General features: G+C 42.3%; 7 non-coding genes and 1 pseudogene across 7 annotated transcripts; all 8 read right to left on the bottom strand.

The window, feature by feature from the left end:
- Positions 1 to 6,041: 6,041 nt before the first annotated feature.
- LOC145986070 (U2 spliceosomal RNA) lies at positions 6,042 to 6,234 on the bottom strand. The gene has a single exon (XR_014441516.1). It is a non-coding gene; the product is annotated as a U2 spliceosomal RNA (small nuclear RNA).
- A 1,124-nt stretch (positions 6,235 to 7,358) lies between these two features.
- On the bottom strand, positions 7,359 to 7,542 carry LOC145986093 (U2 spliceosomal RNA). Its single transcript, XR_014441537.1, has one exon. It is a non-coding gene; the product is annotated as a U2 spliceosomal RNA (small nuclear RNA).
- A 1,003-nt stretch (positions 7,543 to 8,545) lies between these two features.
- Positions 8,546 to 8,738, bottom strand: LOC145986069 (U2 spliceosomal RNA). Its single transcript, XR_014441515.1, has one exon. It is a non-coding gene; the product is annotated as a U2 spliceosomal RNA (small nuclear RNA).
- A 1,124-nt stretch (positions 8,739 to 9,862) lies between these two features.
- On the bottom strand, positions 9,863 to 10,046 carry LOC145986092 (U2 spliceosomal RNA). The gene has a single exon (XR_014441536.1). It is a non-coding gene; the product is annotated as a U2 spliceosomal RNA (small nuclear RNA).
- A 1,003-nt stretch (positions 10,047 to 11,049) lies between these two features.
- LOC145986082 (U2 spliceosomal RNA) lies at positions 11,050 to 11,240 on the bottom strand. Its single transcript, XR_014441528.1, has one exon. It is a non-coding gene; the product is annotated as a U2 spliceosomal RNA (small nuclear RNA).
- A 6,921-nt stretch (positions 11,241 to 18,161) lies between these two features.
- On the bottom strand, positions 18,162 to 18,266 carry LOC145986098 (U2 spliceosomal RNA; annotated as a pseudogene).
- A 1,123-nt stretch (positions 18,267 to 19,389) lies between these two features.
- Positions 19,390 to 19,582, bottom strand: LOC145986068 (U2 spliceosomal RNA). The gene has a single exon (XR_014441514.1). It is a non-coding gene; the product is annotated as a U2 spliceosomal RNA (small nuclear RNA).
- A 1,124-nt stretch (positions 19,583 to 20,706) lies between these two features.
- On the bottom strand, positions 20,707 to 20,891 carry LOC145986087 (U2 spliceosomal RNA). The gene has a single exon (XR_014441533.1). It is a non-coding gene; the product is annotated as a U2 spliceosomal RNA (small nuclear RNA).
- Positions 20,892 to 21,933: the final 1,042 nt, after the last annotated feature.

Genomic DNA, 21,933 nt, shown 5'->3' with positions numbered 1-21,933 from the left:
GATGGTACTCCTCAGCACGCCTCTGGAATCTCGGAAGAACGGGGGCTGGATCCCCGCTGGATAGTACGCCTCAGGAGCTTCGGCGGGACAGGGGCTGGTTCCCTGCTGGATGGTACTCCTCCAGAGCTTCGGCGATACGGGTGCTGGTTCCCCGCTGGATGGTACGCCTCAGCACACCTCTGGAACCTCGGAAGAACGGGGGCTGAATCCCCGCTGGATGGTACGCCCCTGGAGCTTCGGCGGCACAGGGGCTGGAACCCCGCTGGATGGTACGCCTCAGCACGCCTCTGGAACCTCGGAAGAACGGGGGCTGGATACCCGCTGGATGGTACGCCTCAGCACGACTCTGGAACCTCGGAAGAACGGGGGCTGGATCCCCGCTGGATGGTACGCCTCAGGAGCTTCGGCGGGACAGGGGCTGGTTCCCTGCTGGATGGCAGTCCACCTCTACCAGTCAGGGCCAGCTCGCCTCTGGAACCTCGGAAGAACGAGGGCTGGATCTCCGCTGGTTGGTACGCCTCTGGAGTATTTCGGCGAGATGAGGGCTGGCACCTGCTGAATGGCAGTCAACTTTTCTTCAAGTACTATAACAGAGAAAACACGAATGTAAGCTAAAAGACAAAAAAAAATACGCAGTTAGAGACTGTTCAGCCAAGGCCCGTCTCTTTTAAGTATATGCCCAAAAATATCAAAGTGTAGCCCGTTATTAATAATTAAGCTGATAAGAACAGATAAAAAAACTTTATTACAGAAAATGCTGAACGAAGTTCAGAATATACAGCTCACCTATTTTAAAATGAGATTTCAAGTTGCACAGCCTTAGCTGGCAGTATAGACATAATATTAGGACAGAGTTATAAAATCCAATCAAAATCAGGTATTGTAAAATACAAATCAATTATTGAATTAGAAGATCAAGTTCAAGTTCATTAACTACGTCATCAATTCATAACATATCCAGTATAACCAATATGAGTATCGCTAAATATTCATAAACCATTTGAGTTTATGCCTCATACGCTTAAATAGTTCAAATTTAACATATGAACATTAACCCCACTACAACTAGGAGTTAAATTTGTCAATCTTCAAAGATGACAACGTATGCTATACTAAATAATCTCATAAGATACAACCATAAAATAAGCAAGCGAGACTTCAACCTTAGATCAAATATTCAAAAACACTAAAGGCAAGTTAAAACCAATAAGATTTAGCAATTGCATAAGTGTACAGCATTAGATATATCGTTGCGGGACCATATACATAACAAATTGGCCGTATGATAACCATAAGAGTCATGTGTCAGGTGAATATATTTCTAAAAAATTAATCCAGAATATTAAGTAACGTATAATCACGATAATAACTCTACTTAGTTTGACATACAATAATTACAGAGCCATTAGTAAATGACTATCCTCCATCCTATGATATAGGATCACTCAATTTAAAATACAATAATCATACGACTGTTCATCATAAAGGCAGTTTACATCATTAAATAAAGTAAATTTGCATTCATTGCATACAATTCATTTATAACACAATAAGTGGAAATTCACAAGTAGATAATAAACTCAAAGACACCGAAAAACAAATAAAATACAATATGATTTGCAGTTGCATAGACTTTGAGCAGAATATAATCCAATAATTAAATGAATATAGTGGCCTTTAACCAAATAAAATTCAATCATGCCATGGACATATAATAATATACAAACGTTAAATTATAATTAAAATTATATAAAAGTTATAGGTCCACTACTTGAAATATTCAAACAACCCTTAATCAGTAAGGCCGCTTACAATATTTAAAATATAGCTAATTTACATTTATTAGCATATAATTCATTAATAACCGATTGGCCAAGATAAAACAAAAGGCTAACATTAATATCCTACAGGGCCAGTCCAATATTACAGCTTCCCGGTAACATGCTCGGTAGGATATAGGTCATATCAGGTTTAAGACTGGTAAAGTCAATCTACTACTACTTACACAAAACAAGTCACCAGTTAATGAAATCGTCAGTAATTATACTTCAAGAGTTCAACAGGTAGGAAGGTAAAATCTTAGTACTGTCTAGCCCCTGTTATATGCTCAATAAAAATATCCCTGGACCATTTAATAGTGTCGCTCACAATAAGCCTCTTCATTAGGCCTGAGTATCGATCACTAATGCCCAATGCTCTAATAATACTATCGTTGGCCGGGTCCCATGTTCCAAGGGCTCCAACAACTAGAGCATCACATGTGACCCGCCACCCTTTTGCAATAAGTTGGTCAGCAAGCGATTCGTATTTTAGTTGTTTAAGCATTCGAACAGCTTCAAGAGATTCCTTCCTGTTGTCAAATGGTACAGCTACATCCACAATGTGACACGACTTTTTCTCATTAGAATATGCAACTATGTCAGGCCTTAGTGTGCTATTGCACCCCTCAACTCTTTTATTAATATTAATGATGGAGAATTTGGATGCAATCGCTTTAGCTATACGCTCTTGAATTGCATTGTGGCGCAGCTGCCATGCAGCAGAATGAAGTCTGCAGTGGTTGATCACATGAGGCAAAGTTTCGACAGCGTACCCACATCGCCTACACCTTTTATCTCCTTGTCCGTATCTAGTAGTACCATTTAATTTTACGGTTCCCAGACGAGCCTGGTGTATAAATCTCCAATCTGCAAAGCGGGTATATTTACCCTCCCTAACAAAGTGATTGGAGAAGTAGGAGGCTGAAGAAATGTCCATTACTTTTCCTTGGTCAGGCTTCTTTTTGATTTTAACCAAGTAAAACTCTTGAGCAGCTTTTCTGAGCATTGATTGTAAATAGCCACGTGAAGATTCATCAACAATTATTTTGTTTCCACTAGAGGGACAAGTAAATCTAATCTCCAGGGAATTTCTGTTGTTATTGAACGACCATTCAATGTTGAATTGCTTCTTCAGTAACACAGTTGACTTTCTGCAGTAGGACCAGGTAGAAGAAGTATCACCTCCATCTCTGGAAAACTCCTCATCATTCCTGCCATTCAAGTAATCAGTCAACTCAGACCATGAGGGATCCTTCCTAATTTTCCTTCTTACCACACTCTTCAATTCACCCAATGCCACTCTTTGGACATTCACATCAGGAGTCGTCAGCAATCTATATGCACGGACAATGCCCGAAATATCAACCAGTTCACTCAGGGGCAGAATGCCAGCACCACCCTTATCCGTGGACATAAAAACTATTTCGGGACTAGCCCGAGCTGGCAAGTTAAGCCACTTCTTAACCAGTCGCTTCAAAGCCGAGTCAATTTCTCTGAAGTTCTTTTTCATTATAAGTGAACCCCTAAGAGAATGCTGAAAGCGAGGCAAAATGAAGGACCTTATTGCATCAATTTTTTGCCACGGGGCAAGAAGACTAACATCTATTTTCTGCAGGTCTTCCGTGGCTTTAATTAGGGTTTCATCCGGACTTGAATTTGATTTGAAACCTGCCGGGATTCCCAAATAGCAATATATTTCCCCCTCCTTCAGAACCCTCATAGGGTTACCTCCAAGGAGAAAAGTAGAACCCTCTACTCTTCTTTTACCTTTACAGTTGACATGTAAAGATGCGCATTTTGGAGGTTTAAACTTCAAACCGATGGAATCAGCTGTTTTATGAGCTACGGTTAGCAATTCCTGCATCAAAGCGGATGATTTAGCAATGACGACTAGGTCGTCGGCATATGCTAAACATGAGTATGAATCACCAAGAAGTTTGTAGCCATGAGAGTCACTAACAGAAGTTAACTGACTAATAATAGACTCCATAGCGATATTAAAAAGGACAGGGCTAAGAGGACAGCCCTGTTTAACCCCAGCAGAGATTGGAATGTCCTTGGTATACCCAGTACTACTTCTAATTCGAGTGGTAGAATTAGAGTACATATCCTTAATGATAGTTAAGATACGATCAGGAAAACCAAATTTACGTAGGCTATCTAGGATGTGCTTATGAGGGACCGAGTTAAAGGCATTCGCCAAGTCGAGCCAAGCTACCACCACCTCTTTGTTATTTCTCCGTGCGTCATTGATAGCAGCCTGTATAATGAAGTTATGCTCAACACATCCCTCATAAGGCCGAAACCCTTTCTGAACACCTGAGAGAATTTCATTCCTTTCACAGAATTGAGAAATTCGATCTGAAATGACACCAGCATAAAGTTTCGAAATGGTGTTGCCAAGTGTAATCGGACGCCAATTATCCAAGATCTGCTTATCACCCTTTTTGTAAACTAATACCGTGTTTGATTTCTTCCAGCTGGCAGGAATACGATTCGCGTTCAGACATCTATTAAAGATGTATGTCAGTACAATACAGCCCGAATCATACTTCTTCAGAGCAGCATAAGAAACCCCATCAGGCCCAGGACTGGTATTTGCAGTTTTACCAAGTCTTTTTCTAACTTCATCGCAAGTAATTGGTCTGAGAGACATGTCATTGTTATCGTCACACACTTCCTCACCCTCGTCAGACGGCTCATTACCTTCTTCTGAGTTTAAATTATCAGGTAAGTCCAGATTAACCATCCTTTTACTTTTAAAGAGATCTTCAAAGTGCTTCTGAATCTCGGCAGCTTCAACCTCACAATATTGTGAGGATTGATTTAGGATGGAGTTAACCGCTTTCTTTTTGTTCACTCTAAATAATTTTTGTATTTTGGAAGCCTTCTGAGCATCAAATCTAGGGCCATTATTACGCCGATTAAACCTTCCGTCTCTAATGTTGGATCTTTGGGCAGAAGGATTAGCTCTCGGGTGTACATAGCTGGTATGAGTAGACCTACTGCTGTTGTTATTATTTTGAGGCTGATTAATTTCATTTGACTTGGGTTTCATAGCCACACTTTGATCTTAGCCAAAAGGCCGAGAAGCGATGGGTTTCATTGCAAAAAGTGTCAAAATGAACGTGAACAACAGCTTACCTGGCCGTGGGAGTCACAGTTCCGTTGACCCTGCAGATTTATCACAAGATTTCTGATCACAAGTGAACATGTATTTAAACGCAGCCCAGAAGGACACATTTAATTGATATGTGAGATTTGTCGATATGCACCACAATTTGTCAGGGTGAGGAAAGGAAGTGATCTGGAGTGACACTTTTTGAGGGCCAGGTACTTATACCAATGGCTAGCAAACAGGTTCCGTTTCCGGTGCTCTGAGAAATTCCCTCGCGCAGCGTGGATTTTCCCGCACTGGCGCACGATCGTAGAGTCGTCACTGGTTTCCCGCCATTGGACGCCCAAGCTGCTAATATTTCTGGATTGCAGTAAATAGAATGAAATGCGCCCATCGGGGAATGTAGGTAGCATTGGCCCAACTTGACTCTCGTTTCGCAGTGTACAACGTTTCCACTCAAAAGCAACGCATGTGGGTTTACGGAATACCTTTTCATATAAGTGTGTATTGCAGAAATAGAAAAGAGGCCACATAAGGAGGAAAACGTGTAAAATTGCAGAAGTGGATACATTTCGCGAAACGAAATTGTTCCACCAAAAGGTGCCCGTTGCACACACCGCGAATGCCTCGGTACGGGTTTAAACGAACGGGAGACAAGCTGTGACGCTGTATTGAGCGTTGCGAATGGTTGTGGAGAAAAGTGATATGAAAGAAAGATAGGCACACAGAGGGCAATTTGAGGTGTGCATGTGTGAATCGCCTTACCTAAAGTGACAAATGAACATTGCAAATTACCTAGAGAAATCGAGGATATGGTTCATGTGTGGGCGAGCCTCTGTGCTGGAGTGGTCAGTGTTAAGCGTTACGAAGAGAGGGAAGTTGTAAATATAGAAAATGTTCCATCCTGCCATCCATCGTCGCGATTATCCGAAATTGTAGTAACGCGACGTAAAGGGAAGTGAAAGAAGTAGAATAAGCTTTTCAATGGAAATGTCGCATGTTCTGTAGGCAACTAAATATCCGATGTATTAACATTGCACAAATCCAAAATATGAAACACATTTTTGGGTAAATCGTTTTTTTTTTTTTTTTTTTTGCATTCGATAAGGTCTGCCGTTCCCGACTGTACTGCAATGCCGGGCCGACAGGTGGTGAGGGTGTGGCAAGCCACGACCGCCTCACCTGTTTCCAAAAATCAGTTTAATATACTGGACCTGCAATGCAGGTCGTATCAGATATTAAGCTGATAAGAACAGATACTACACTTTGATCTTAGCCAAAAGGCCGAGAAGCGATGGGTTTCATTGCAAAAAGTGTCAAAATGAACGTGAACAACAGCTTACCTGGCCGTGGGAGTCACAGTTCCGTTGACCCTGCAGATTTATCACAAGATTTCTGATCACAAGTGAACATGTATTTAAACGCAGCCCAGAAGGACACATTTAATTGATATGTGAGATTTGTCGATATGCACCACAATTTGTCAGGGTGAGGAAAGGAAGTGATCTGGAGTGACACTTTTTGAGGGCCAGGTACTTATACCAATGGCTAGCAAACAGGTTCCGTTTCCGGTGCTCTGAGAAATTCCCTCGCGCAGCGTGGATTTTCCCGCACTGGCGCACGATCGTAGAGTCGTCACTGGTTTCCCGCCATTGGACGCCCAAGCTGCTAATATTTCTGGATTGCAGTAAATAGAATGAAATGCGCCCATCGGGGAATGTAGGTAGCATTGGCCCAACTTGACTCTCGTTTCGCAGTGTACAACGTTTCCACTCAAAAGCAACGCATGTGGGTTTACGGAATACCTTTTCATATAAGTGTGTATTGCAGAAATAGAAAAGAGGCCACATAAGGAGGAAAACGTGTAAAATTGCAGAAGTGGATACATTTCGCGAAACGAAATTGTTCCACCAAAAGGTGCCCGTTGCACACACCGCGAATGCCTCGGTACGGGTTTAAACGAACGGGAGACAAGCTGTGACGCTGTATTGAGCGTTGCGAATGGTTGTGGAGAAAAGTGATATGAAAGAAAGATAGGCACACAGAGGGCAATTTGAGGTGTGCATGTGTGAATCGCCTTACCTAAAGTGACAAATGAACATTGCAAATTACCTAGAGAAATCGAGGATATGGTTCATGTGTGGGCGAGCCTCTGTGCTGGAGTGGTCAGTGTTAAGCGTTACGAAGAGAGGGAAGTTGTAAATATAGAAAATGTTCCATCCTGCCATCCATCGTCGCGATTATCCGAAATTGTAGTAACGCGACGTAAAGGGAAGTGAAAGAAGTAGAATAAGCTTTTCAATGGAAATGTCGCATGTTCTGTAGGCAACTAAATATCCGATGTATTAACATTGCACAAATCCAAAATATGAAACACATTTTTGGGTAAATCGTTTTTTTTTTTTTTTTTTTTGCATTCGATAAGGTCTGCCGTTCCCGACTGTACTGCAATGCCGGGCCGACAGGTGGTGAGGGTGTGGCAAGCCACGACCGCCTCACCTGTTTCCAAAAATCAGTTTAATATACTGGACCTGCAATGCAGGTCGTATCAGATATTAAGCTGATAAGAACACACAAGATTTCTGATCACAAGTGAACATGTATTTAAACGCAGCCCAGAAGGACACATTTAATTGATATGTGAGATTTGTCGATATGCACCACAATTTGTCAGGGTGAGGAAAGGAAGTGATCTGGAGTGACACTTTTTGAGGGCCAGGTACTTATACCAATGGCTAGCAAACAGGTTCCGTTTCCGGTGCTCTGAGAAATTCCCTCGCGCAGCGTGGATTTTCCCGCACTGGCGCACGATCGTAGAGTCGTCACTGGTTTCCCGCCATTGGACGCCCAAGCTGCTAATATTTCTGGATTGCAGTAAATAGAATGAAATGCGCCCATCGGGGAATGTAGGTAGCATTGGCCCAACTTGACTCTCGTTTCGCAGTGTACAACGTTTCCACTCAAAAGCAACGCATGTGGGTTTACGGAATACCTTTTCATATAAGTGTGTATTGCAGAAATAGAAAAGAGGCCACATAAGGAGGAAAACGTGTAAAATTGCAGAAGTGGATACATTTCGCGAAACGAAATTGTTCCACCAAAAGGTGCCCGTTGCACACACCGCGAATGCCTCGGTACGGGTTTAAACGAACGGGAGACAAGCTGTGACGCTGTATTGAGCGTTGCGAATGGTTGTGGAGAAAAGTGATATGAAAGAAAGATAGGCACACAGAGGGCAATTTGAGGTGTGCATGTGTGAATCGCCTTACCTAAAGTGACAAATGAACATTGCAAATTACCTAGAGAAATCGAGGATATGGTTCATGTGTGGGCGAGCCTCTGTGCTGGAGTGGTCAGTGTTAAGCGTTACGAAGAGAGGGAAGTTGTAAATATAGAAAATGTTCCATCCTGCCATCCATCGTCGCGATTATCCGAAATTGTAGTAACGCGACGTAAAGGGAAGTGAAAGAAGTAGAATAAGCTTTTCAATGGAAATGTCGCATGTTCTGTAGGCAACTAAATATCCGATGTATTAACATTGCACAAATCCAAAATATGAAACACATTTTTGGGTAAATCGTTTTTTTTTTTTTTTTTTTTGCATTCGATAAGGTCTGCCGTTCCCGACTGTACTGCAATGCCGGGCCGACAGGTGGTGAGGGTGTGGCAAGCCACGACCGCCTCACCTGTTTCCAAAAATCAGTTTAATATACTGGACCTGCAATGCAGGTCGTATCAGATATTAAGCTGATAAGAACAGATACTACACTTTGATCTTAGCCAAAAGGCCGAGAAGCGATGGGTTTCATTGCAAAAAGTGTCAAAATGAACGTGAACAACAGCTTACCTGGCCGTGGGAGTCACAGTTCCGTTGACCCTGCAGATTTATCACAAGATTTCTGATCACAAGTGAACATGTATTTAAACGCAGCCCAGAAGGACACATTTAATTGATATGTGAGATTTGTCGATATGCACCACAATTTGTCAGGGTGAGGAAAGGAAGTGATCTGGAGTGACACTTTTTGAGGGCCAGGTACTTATACCAATGGCTAGCAAACAGGTTCCGTTTCCGGTGCTCTGAGAAATTCCCTCGCGCAGCGTGGATTTTCCCGCACTGGCGCACGATCGTAGAGTCGTCACTGGTTTCCCGCCATTGGACGCCCAAGCTGCTAATATTTCTGGATTGCAGTAAATAGAATGAAATGCGCCCATCGGGGAATGTAGGTAGCATTGGCCCAACTTGACTCTCGTTTCGCAGTGTACAACGTTTCCACTCAAAAGCAACGCATGTGGGTTTACGGAATACCTTTTCATATAAGTGTGTATTGCAGAAATAGAAAAGAGGCCACATAAGGAGGAAAACGTGTAAAATTGCAGAAGTGGATACATTTCGCGAAACGAAATTGTTCCACCAAAAGGTGCCCGTTGCACACACCGCGAATGCCTCGGTACGGGTTTAAACGAACGGGAGACAAGCTGTGACGCTGTATTGAGCGTTGCGAATGGTTGTGGAGAAAAGTGATATGAAAGAAAGATAGGCACACAGAGGGCAATTTGAGGTGTGCATGTGTGAATCGCCTTACCTAAAGTGACAAATGAACATTGCAAATTACCTAGAGAAATCGAGGATATGGTTCATGTGTGGGCGAGCCTCTGTGCTGGAGTGGTCAGTGTTAAGCGTTACGAAGAGAGGGAAGTTGTAAATATAGAAAATGTTCCATCCTGCCATCCATCGTCGCGATTATCCGAAATTGTAGTAACGCGACGTAAAGGGAAGTGAAAGAAGTAGAATAAGCTTTTCAATGGAAATGTCGCATGTTCTGTAGGCAACTAAATATCCGATGTATTAACATTGCACAAATCCAAAATATGAAACACATTTTTGGGTAAATCGTTTTTTTTTTTTTTTTTTTTGCATTCGATAAGGTCTGCCGTTCCCGACTGTACTGCAATGCCGGGCCGACAGGTGGTGAGGGTGTGGCAAGCCACGACCGCCTCACCTGTTTCCAAAAATCAGTTTAATATACTGGACCTGCAATGCAGGTCGTATCAGATATTAAGCTGATAAGAACACACAAGATTTCTGATCACAAGTGAACATGTATTTAAACGCAGCCCAGAAGGACACATTTAATTGATATGTGAGATTTGTCGATATGCACCACAATTTGTCAGGGTGAGGAAAGGAAGTGATCTGGAGTGACACTTTTTGAGGGCCAGGTACTTATACCAATGGCTAGCAAACAGGTTCCGTTTCCGGTGCTCTGAGAAATTCCCTCGCGCAGCGTGGATTTTCCCGCACTGGCGCACGATCGTAGAGTCGTCACTGGTTTCCCGCCATTGGACGCCCAAGCTGCTAATATTTCTGGATTGCAGTAAATAGAATGAAATGCGCCCATCGGGGAATGTAGGTAGCATTGGCCCAACTTGACTCTCGTTTCGCAGTGTACAACGTTTCCACTCAAAAGCAACGCATGTGGGTTTACGGAATACCTTTTCATATAAGTGTGTATTGCAGAAATAGAAAAGAGGCCACATAAGGAGGAAAACGTGTAAAATTGCAGAAGTGGATACATTTCGCGAAACGAAATTGTTCCACCAAAAGGTGCCCGTTGCACACACCGCGAATGCCTCGGTACGGGTTTAAACGAACGGGAGACAAGCTGTGACGCTGTATTGAGCGTTGCGAATGGTTGTGGAGAAAAGTGATATGAAAGAAAGATAGGCACACAGAGGGCAATTTGAGGTGTGCATGTGTGAATCGCCTTACCTAAAGTGACAAATGAACATTGCAAATTACCTAGAGAAATCGAGGATATGGTTCATGTGTGGGCGAGCCTCTGTGCTGGAGTGGTCAGTGTTAAGCGTTACGAAGAGAGGGAAGTTGTAAATATAGAAAATGTTCCATCCTGCCATCCATCGTCGCGATTATCCGAAATTGTAGTAACGCGACGTAAAGGGAAGTGAAAGAAGTAGAATAAGCTTTTCAATGGAAATGTCGCATGTTCTGTAGGCAACTAAATATCCGATGTATTAACATTGCACAAATCCAAAATATGAAACACATTTTTGGGTAAATCGTTTTTTTTTTTTTTTTTTTTGCATTCGATAAGGTCTGCCGTTCCCGACTGTACTGCAATGCCGGGCCGACAGGTGGTGAGGGTGTGGCAAGCCACGACCGCCTCACCTGTTTCCAAAAATCAGTTTAATATACTGGACCTGCAATGCAGGTCGTATCAGATATTAAGCTGATAAGAACAGATAAAAAAAACTTTATTACAGAAAATGCTGAACGAAGTTCAGAATATACAGCTCACCTATTTTAAAATGAGATTTCAAGTTGCACAGCCTTAGCTGGCAGTATAGACATAATATTAGAACAGAGTTATAAAATCCAATCAAAATCAGGTATTGTAAAATACAAATCAATTATTGAATTAGAAGATCAAGTTCAAGTTCATTAACTACGTCATCAATTCATAACATATCCAGTATAACCAATATGAGTATCGCTAAATATTCATAAACCATTTGAGTTTATGCCTCATACGCTTAAATAGTTCAAATTTAACATATGAACATTAACCCCACTACAACTAGGAGTTAAATTTGTCAATCTTCAAAGATGACAACGTATGCTATACTAAATAATCTCATAAGATACAACCATAAAATAAGCAAGCGAGACTTCAACCTTAGATCAAATATTCAAAAACACTAAAGGCAAGTTAAAACCAATAAGATTTAGCAATTGCATAAGTGTACAGCATTAGATATATCGTTGCGGGACCATATACATAACAAATTGGCCGTATGATAACCATAAGAGTCATGTGTCAGGTGAATATATTTCTAAAAAATTAATCCAGAATATTAAGTAACGTATAATCACGATAATAACTCTACTTAGTTTGACATACAATAATTACAGAGCCATTAGTAAATGACTATCCTCCATCCTATGATATAGGATCACTCAATTTAAAATACAATAATCATACGACTGTTCATCATAAAGGCAGTTTACATCATTAAATAAAGTAAATTTGCATTCATTGCATACAATTCATTTATAACACAATAAGTGGAAATTCACAAGTAGACAATAAACTCAAAGACACCGAAAAACAAATAAAATACAATATGATTTGCAGTTGCATAGACTTTGAGCAGAATATAATCCAATAATTAAATGAATATAGTGGCCTTTAACCAAATAAAATTCAATCATGCCATGGACATATAATAATATACAAACGTTAAATTATAATTAAAATTATATAAAAGTTATAGGTCCACTACATGAAATATTCAAACAACCCTTAATCAGTAAGGCCGCTTACAATATTTAAAATATAGCTAATTTACATTTATTAGCATATAATTCATTAATAACCGATTGGCCAAGATAAAACAAAAGGCTAACATTAATATCCTACAGGGCCAGTCCAATATTACAGCTTCCCGGTAACATGCTCGGTAGGATATAGGTCATATCAGGTTTAAGACTGGTAAAGTCAATCTACTACTACTTACACAAAACAAGTCACCAGTTAATGAAATCGTCAGTAGTTATACTTCAAGAGTTCAACAGGTAGGAAGGTAAAATCTTAGTACTGTCTAGCCCCTGTTATATGCTCAATAAAAATATCCCTGGACCATTTAATAGTGTCGCTCACAATAAGCCTCTTCATTAGGCCTGAGTATCGATCACTAATGCCCAATGCTCTAATAATACTATCGTTGGCCGGGTCCCATGTTCCAAGGGCTCCAACAACTAGAGCATCACATGTGACCCGCCACCCTTTTGCAATAAGTTGGTCAGCAAGCGATTCGTATTTTAGTTGTTTAAGCATTCGAACAGCTTCAAGAGATTCCTTCCTGTTGTCAAATGGTACAGCTACATCCACAATGTGACACGACTTTTTCTCATTAGAATATGCAACTATGTCAGGCCTTAGTGTGCTATTGCACCCCTCAACTCTTTTATTAATATTAATGATGGAGAATTTGGATGCAATCGCTTTAGCTATACGCTCTTGAATTGCATTGTGGCGCAGCTGCCATGCAGCAGAATGAAGTCTGCAGTGGTTGATCACATGAGGCAAAGTTTCGACAGCGTACCCACATCGCCTACACCTTTTATCTCCTTGTCCGTATCTAGTAGTACCATTTAATTTTACGGTTCCCAGACGAGCCTGGTGTATAAATCTCCAATCTGCAAAGCGGGTATATTTACCCTCCCTAACAAAGTGATTGGAGAAGTAGGAGGCTGAAGAAATGTCCATTACTTTTCCTTGGTCAGGCTTCTTTTTGATTTTAACCAAGTAAAACTCTTGAGCAGCTTTTCTGAGCATTGATTGTAAATAGCCACGTGAAGATTCATCAACAATTATTTTGTTTCCACTAGAGGGACAAGTAAATCTAATCTCCAGGGAATTTCTGTTGTTACTGAACGACCATTCAATGTTGAATTGCTTCTTCAGTAACACAGTTGACTTTCTGCAGTAGGACCAGGTAGAAGAAGTATCACCTCCATCTCTGGAAAACTCCTCATCATTCCTGCCATTCAAGTAATCAGTCAACTCAGACCATGAGGGATCCTTCCTAATTTTCCTTCTTACCACACTCTTCAATTCACCCAATGCCACTCTTTGGACATTCACATCAGGAGTCGTCAGCAATCTATATGCACGGACAATGCTCGAAATATCAACCAGTTCACTCAGGGGCAGAATGCCAGCACCACCCTTATCCGTGGACATAAAAACTATTTCGGGACTAGCCCGAGCTGGCAAGTTAAGCCACTTCTTAACCAGTCGCTTCAAAGCCGAGTCAATTTCTCTGAAGTTCTTTTTCATTATAAGTGAACCCCTAAGAGAATGCTGAAAGCGAGGCAAAATGAAGGACCTTATTGCATCAATTTTTTGCCACGGGGCAAGAAGACTAACATCTATTTTCTGCAGGTCTTCCGTGGCTTTAATTAGGGTTTCATCCGGACTTAAATTTGATTTGAAACCTGCCGGGATTCCCAAATAGCAATATATTTCCCCCTCCTTCAGAACCCTCATAGGGTTACCTCCAAGGAGAAAAGTAGAACCCTCTACTCTTCTTTTACCTTTACAGTTGACATGTAATGATGCGCATTTTGGAGGTTTAAACTTCAAACCGATGGAATCAGCTGTTTTATGAGCTACGGTTAGCAATTCCTGCATCAAAGCGGATGATTTAGCAATGACGACTAGGTCGTCGGCATATGCTAAACATGAGTATGAGTCACCAAGAAGTTTGTAGCCATGAGAGTCACTAACAGAAGTTAACTGACTAATAATAGACTCCATAGCGATATTAAAAAGGACAGGGCTAAGAGGACAGCCCTGTTTAACCCCAGCAGAGATTGGAATGTCCTTGGTATACCCAGTACTACTTCTAATTCGAGTGGTAGAATTAGAGTACATATCCTTAATGATAGTTAAGATACGATCAGGAAAACCAAATTTACGTAGGCTATCTAGGATGTGCTTATGAGGGACCGAGTTAAAGGCATTCGCCAAGTCGAGCCAAGCTACCACCACCTCTTTGTTATTTCTCCGTGCGTCATTGATAGCAGCCTGTATAATGAAGTTATGCTCAACACATCCCTCATAAGGCCGAAACCCTTTCTGAACACCTGAGAGAATTTCATTCCTTTCACAGAATTGAGAAATTCGATCTGAAATGACACCAGCATAAAGTTTCGAAATGGTGTTGCCAAGTGTAATCGGACGCCAATTATCCAAGATCTGCTTATCACCCTTTTTGTAAACTAATACCGTGTTTGATTTCTTCCAGCTGGCAGGAATACGATTCGCGTTCAGACATCTATTAAAGATGTATGTCAGTACAATACAGCCCGAATCATACTTCTTCAGAGCAGCATAAGAAACCCCATCAGGCCCAGGACTGGTATTTGCAGTTTTACCAAGTCTTTTTCTAACTTCATCGCAAGTAATTGGTCTGAGAGACATGTCATTGTTATCGTCACACACTTCCTCACCCTCGTCAGACGGCTCATTACCTTCTTCTGAGTTTAAATTATCAGGTAAGTCCAGATTAACCATCCTTTTACTTTTAAAGAGATCTTCAAAGTGCTTCTGAATCTCGGCAGCTTCTACCTCACAATATTGTGAGGATTGATTTAGGATGGAGTTAACCGCTTTCTTTTTGTTCACTCTAAATAATTTTTGTATTTTGGAAGCCTTCTGAGCATCAAATCTAGGGCCATTATTACGCCGATTAAACCTTCCGTCTCTAATGTTGGATCTTTGGGCAGAAGGATTAGCTCTCGGGTGTACATAGCTGGTATGAGTAGACCTACTGCTGTTGTTATTATTTTGAGGCTGATTAATTTCATTTGACTTGGGTTTCATAGCCAATATAAGTCCATCGACAGTCACCTCAAAGTCTTCAAAATCAACAGCCTCTCTCAGCAATGTCAACCAATGGGATTGGAAGTTGGTTAGCTTTATTTCATTGTCATTCCTTATGTCAGCTGGTCGGTCAATTAAAGGGGCAGATTCCGGAGCAGCAATAAATTCATCAAGGATTATGTATTCCTCTCCGTCAACGACCATAATTTCCCCCTGTAAAGTCTGATCAATAGCAGTGGCCTGTGAAGAATTAGCTAGAGGGGAGAGAGAGAGGTTCAAATCCATATCAAGCGCCCTCTCGGAACACTGATTAGAGCCCAAATTATTACTAGATGAGACCCGGTTGGTCACAACATCCAACTCTATATCAATCAAACCGGTCTCTTCAACAGTATAAGTCTGAACACCAGAGGCATTAAAGGGAGACACATTGTTAGAGTCATCAGGATAAACATTATCCGTACTAGAACCAAATGATTCATTTATAATCCTGAACTTTTCACCATTGACCCTAACTCCACTACTCGTGGTTTCTACATTATGATCGTTATAAGTGACTTGCCTCAATTCTGATGGGTTGGGGTCCGACTGGATGATGGGTCCCTCTAGAGAGTCAGAGAGGCAGCCATCCAGCTGATCCATATCATGCGCCCTCTCGGAGCACTGATTAGAGCCCAAATTATTACTAGATGAAACCCAGTTGGTCACAACATCCAACTCTAAATCAATCAAACCGGTCTCTTCAACAGTGTAAGTCTGAACACCTGGGGCATTAAAGGGAGGCACATTGTTAGAGTCATCAGGATAAACATAATCCGTACTAGAACCAAATGTTTCATTTATAATCCTGAAATTTTCACCATTGACCCTAACTCCGCTACTCGTGGTTTCTACATCATGGTCGTTATAAGTGACTTGCCTCAATTCTGGTGGGTTGGGGTCCGACTGGATGATGGGTCCCTCTAGAGAGTCCGAAAGGTAGCCATCCAGCTGAGCATCACTGATGTCCTGGGCTTCTGGGATGGTCACCAGTTTACTAGAGTCCAGAGGACGACTCCACAACGCAATATCTTTGCTATTGCCTTCAATCCCGGTAACTTGAATTGGGATAGGGGTAGAGGTGGCAACAACTAAATTCTCCTTGTCAAGCACATGAGTATCAGACGGGTTATCGTCATCGTCATTAACAGTCAAGAACTCGTTATTGTCCTCAAACAGTAAGCTTCCGTTGATCATCCCTACATAGCTTTTATTACCCGTAATGCTTAAAGTATCATTAATAGTCACATTATTCTCGACTACCAAATCTTCAACTACACCTAGGGGACTATCACTAACACACTCTTCACATGAGCTTTTACAGACCTTAAAGTGTGATTTTCCTTGTTTTAATAAGTCAAATAGTAACCCACATTTCGAACATTTAAAGGTCAGCAAAGTACCTTTATGGTATTTTTTGACATGTTTATATAGGTCATTGTGAGTTTTATATTCACCGAAGGTACCCCTTTTGGCAGAGCCACTAGCAATATTAGTAAAGCATTTGGTGCATTTAAATGTAGAAGGAAGAGGAATTTCAAGAATCACACTATCCTCTTCCATTGTTGATCGACACGAGCTAACAGACATATTAGAACAACAAAATAAGAATATTATAGTTCTTAGTTATAAACGATAACTATACCCGCTCTTAAAGATGGGATCTTCATCATCGGTCCGGTCCAGTCCGCCATTAAGTCCCGCTGCAGTCTTCAAGGTAACAGAGGCCAAATCTCTTGACAGGGCAAGTTCACTGCTGGAAGCGGCCTTCGCTGGTATGCCCCAGACCTAGGCAACACACCCCAGAATGACACGGACTGGCTCCTCACTGGATCGCAGTCCACCTCCTTTAGTCGGAGCTGGCTCCCCGCCGGATGGCAGTCCACCCCTCCTATCAGGGGCTGGCACGTCCCTGAAACTTCGGCGAGACGGGGGCTGGCTCCCTGCTGGATGGTACTCCTCCAGAGCTTCGGCGATACGGGTGCTGGTTCCCCGCTGGATGGTACGCCTCAGCACGCCTCTGAAACCTCGGAAGAACGGGGGCTGAATCCCCGCTGGATGGTACGCCCCTGGAGCTTCGGCGGCACAGGGGCTGGAACCCCGCTGGATGGTACTCCTCAGCACGCCTCTGGAATCTCGGAAGAACGGGGGCTGGATCCCCGCTGGATAGTACGCCTCAGGAGCTTCGGCGGGACAGGGGCTGGTTCCCTGCTGGATGGTACTCCTCCAGAGCTTCGGCGATACGGGTGCTGGTTCCCCGCTGGATGGTACGCCTCAGCACACCTCTGGAACCTCGGAAGAACGGGGGCTGAATCCCCGCTGGATGGTACGCCCCTGGAGCTTCGGCGGCACAGGGGCTGGAACCCCGCTGGATGGTACGCCTCAGCACGCCTCTGGAACCTCGGAAGAACGGGGGCTGGATACCCGCTGGATGGTACGCCTCAGCACGACTCTGGAACCTCGGAAGAACGGGGGCTGGATCCCCGCTGGATGGTACGCCTCAGGAGCTTCGGCGGGACAGGGGCTGGTTCCCTGCTGGATGGCAGTCCACCTCTACCAGTCAGGGCCAGCTCGCCTCTGGAACCTCGGAAGAACGAGGGCTGGATCTCCGCTGGTTGGTACGCCTCTGGAGTATTTCGGCGAGATGAGGGCTGGCACCTGCTGAATGGCAGTCAACTTTTCTTCAAGTACTATAACAGAGAAAACACGAATGTAAGCTAAAAGACAAAAAAAAATACGCAGTTAGAGACTGTTCAGCCAAGGCCCGTCTCTTTTAAGTATATGCCCAAAAATATCAAAGTGTAGCCCGTTATTAATAATTAAGCTGATAAGAACAGATACTACACTTTGATCTTAGCCAAAAGGCCGAGAAGCGATGGGTTTCATTGCAAAAAGTGTCAAAATGAACGTGAACAACAGCTTACCTGGCCGTGGGAGTCACAGTTCCGTTGACCCTGCAGATTTATCACAAGATTTCTGATCACAAGTGAACATGTATTTAAACGCAGCCCAGAAGGACACATTTAATTGATATGTGAGATTTGTCGATATGCACCACAATTTGTCAGGGTGAGGAAAGGAAGTGATCTGGAGTGACACTTTTTGAGGGCCAGGTACTTATACCAATGGCTAGCAAACAGGTTCCGTTTCCGGTGCTCTGAGAAATTCCCTCGCGCAGCGTGGATTTTCCCGCACTGGCGCACGATCGTAGAGTCGTCACTGGTTTCCCGCCATTGGACGCCCAAGCTGCTAATATTTCTGGATTGCAGTAAATAGAATGAAATGCGCCCATCGGGGAATGTAGGTAGCATTGGCCCAACTTGACTCTCGTTTCGCAGTGTACAACGTTTCCACTCAAAAGCAACGCATGTGGGTTTACGGAATACCTTTTCATATAAGTGTGTATTGCAGAAATAGAAAAGAGGCCACATAAGGAGGAAAACGTGTAAAATTGCAGAAGTGGATACATTTCGCGAAACGAAATTGTTCCACCAAAAGGTGCCCGTTGCACACACCGCGAATGCCTCGGTACGGGTTTAAACGAACGGGAGACAAGCTGTGACGCTGTATTGAGCGTTGCGAATGGTTGTGGAGAAAAGTGATATGAAAGAAAGATAGGCACACAGAGGGCAATTTGAGGTGTGCATGTGTGAATCGCCTTACCTAAAGTGACAAATGAACATTGCAAATTACCTAGAGAAATCGAGGATATGGTTCATGTGTGGGCGAGCCTCTGTGCTGGAGTGGTCAGTGTTAAGCGTTACGAAGAGAGGGAAGTTGTAAATATAGAAAATGTTCCATCCTGCCATCCATCGTCGCGATTATCCGAAATTGTAGTAACGCGACGTAAAGGGAAGTGAAAGAAGTAGAATAAGCTTTTCAATGGAAATGTCGCATGTTCTGTAGGCAACTAAATATCCGATGTATTAACATTGCACAAATCCAAAATATGAAACACATTTTTGGGTAAATCGTTTTTTTTTTTTTTTTTTTGCATTCGATAAGGTCTGCCGTTCCCGACTGTACTGCAATGCCGGGCCGACAGGTGGTGAGGGTGTGGCAAGCCACGACCGCCTCACCTGTTTCCAAAAATCAGTTTAATATACTGGACCTGCAATGCAGGTCGTATCAGATATTAAGCTGATAAGAACAGATACTACACTTTGATCTTAGCCAAAAGGCCGAGAAGCGATGGGTTTCATTGCAAAAAGTGTCAAAATGAACGTGAACAACAGCTTACCTGGCCGTGGGAGTCACAGTTCCGTTGACCCTGCAGATTTATCACAAGATTTCTGATCACAAGTGAACATGTATTTAAACGCAGCCCAGAAGGACACATTTAATTGATATGTGAGATTTGTCGATATGCACCACAATTTGTCAGGGTGAGGAAAGGAAGTGATCTGGAGTGACACTTTTTGAGGGCCAGGTACTTATACCAATGGCTAGCAAACAGGTTCCGTTTCCGGTGCTCTGAGAAATTCCCTCGCGCAGCGTGGATTTTCCCGCACTGGCGCACGATCGTAGAGTCGTCACTGGTTTCCCGCCATTGGACGCCCAAGCTGCTAATATTTCTGGATTGCAGTAAATAGAATGAAATGCGCCCATCGGGGAATGTAGGTAGCATTGGCCCAACTTGACTCTCGTTTCGCAGTGTACAACGTTTCCACTCAAAAGCAACGCATGTGGGTTTACGGAATACCTTTTCATATAAGTGTGTATTGCAGAAATAGAAAAGAGGCCACATAAGGAGGAAAACGTGTAAAATTGCAGAAGTGGATACATTTCGCGAAACGAAATTGTTCCACCAAAAGGTGCCCGTTGCACACACCGCGAATGCCTCGGTACGGGTTTAAACGAACGGGAGACAAGCTGTGACGCTGTATTGAGCGTTGCGAATGGTTGTGGAGAAAAGTGATATGAAAGAAAGATAGGCACACAGAGGGCAATTTGAGGTGTGCATGTGTGAATCGCCTTACCTAAAGTGACAAATGAACATTGCAAATTACCTAGAGAAATCGAGGATATGGTTCATGTGTGGGCGAGCCTCTGTGCTGGAGTGGTCAGTGTTAAGCGTTACGAAGAGAGGGAAGTTGTAAATATAGAAAATGTTCCATCCTGCCATCCATCGTCGCGATTATCCGAAATTGTAGTAACGCGACGTAAAGGGAAGTGAAAGAAGTAGAATAAGCTTTTCAATGGAAATGTCGCATGTTCTGTAGGCAACTAAATATCCGATGTATTAACATTGCACAAATCCAAAATATGAAACACATTTTTGGGTAAATCGTTTTTTTTTTTTTTTTTTTTGCATTCGATAAGGTCTGCCGTTCCCGACTGTACTGCAATGCCGGGCCGACAGGTGGTGAGGGTGTGGCAAGCCACGACCGCCTCACCTGTTTCCAAAAATCAGTTTAATATACTGGACCTGCAATGCAGGTCGTATCAGATATTAAGCTGATAAGAACAGATTAAAACATTTATTAGAAGATATAAGAAAATACAATTCTGCTACATAGCATAGGATCACATAGTAGGAAGGGCTCTGAGGCCCTTTTACATAGGATATTCTATATATATATTTTAATTAAAAGTTCATATTGCAGAAGGGTAATATCCTTCTTTGTAGAAAGTCTCATATATGATTATTATACCAAGTAAGGCATCGCAGGATGCCATTTTGTTACAATATACATTCGATAACCATGACGCAAGGATGCGTCTTCACAATATAGGTGTATGTATCTATATACATAATATATGGAATCATAAAAATAGGAATATCGTGGACTCGATTGATATATCGAACTGTAAAATAAATTTTAAAAAAGAGTGTATGAGATGGGAAGGGAAAATTTTACATACATCAGATATCAAGCTGACAAAGAACATGCAACATTTCCACCGAGCTTACTCTTCATGTTGGTATTAATTTGACCCAAGTAGTCCCACCCAAATTGTACATAGTGAGACATAGATAAATGCAATGTGTATAAGGTGGGAGCTTGGAAGTCCCACATTATGTATGTCTTATGCACTGGCACAAGCATGTGCCATGCAAAAGAGAATAGTTATGAAAATACATGACACGTGGTATCGCATAAACACGTAGAAGTACATAAACACTTAGGAATGTCTAGAAATATAAGAACAGTACACAAAGATGATGAATTAACAGGGTTTGTTTTCACTTTGATTTCTATCACTGGAGTTTTCATTGTATAGCTGCACTGTATAGCTGCACTGATCCATATAGATATGATCCACAAAACACACGCAATGGTAGCACTTATATCGGTCCGTTGTCGAAGAATCCTGGGAGCAAAGAGCTTCCTTCGCTGGGTAAAGATTTTAAAAATACAGTATAGTTGAGAAATTATTAGTAGTGGCTCCTTGATTGATGCAAAGGAACATTACAGTTTACATGACATATGGTAATCCATTAACAATATCTGGATGTTATACAAGGAAAGCCAAGTTATGACATTAGCGGTGGACACAGTGTTAATACTGATACAATATAATAAGTGGTACAGTAGACAAA

This window comes from Lepisma saccharinum, chromosome 3 (genome assembly GCF_977018435.1).
Source record: "Lepisma saccharinum chromosome 3, izLepSacc3.1, whole genome shotgun sequence".
NCBI lineage: Eukaryota > Metazoa > Arthropoda > Insecta > Zygentoma > Lepismatidae > Lepisma > Lepisma saccharinum.
The sequence above is the reverse complement of the archived record's forward strand: the minus strand, read 5'-3'. Positions and strand labels throughout refer to the sequence as shown.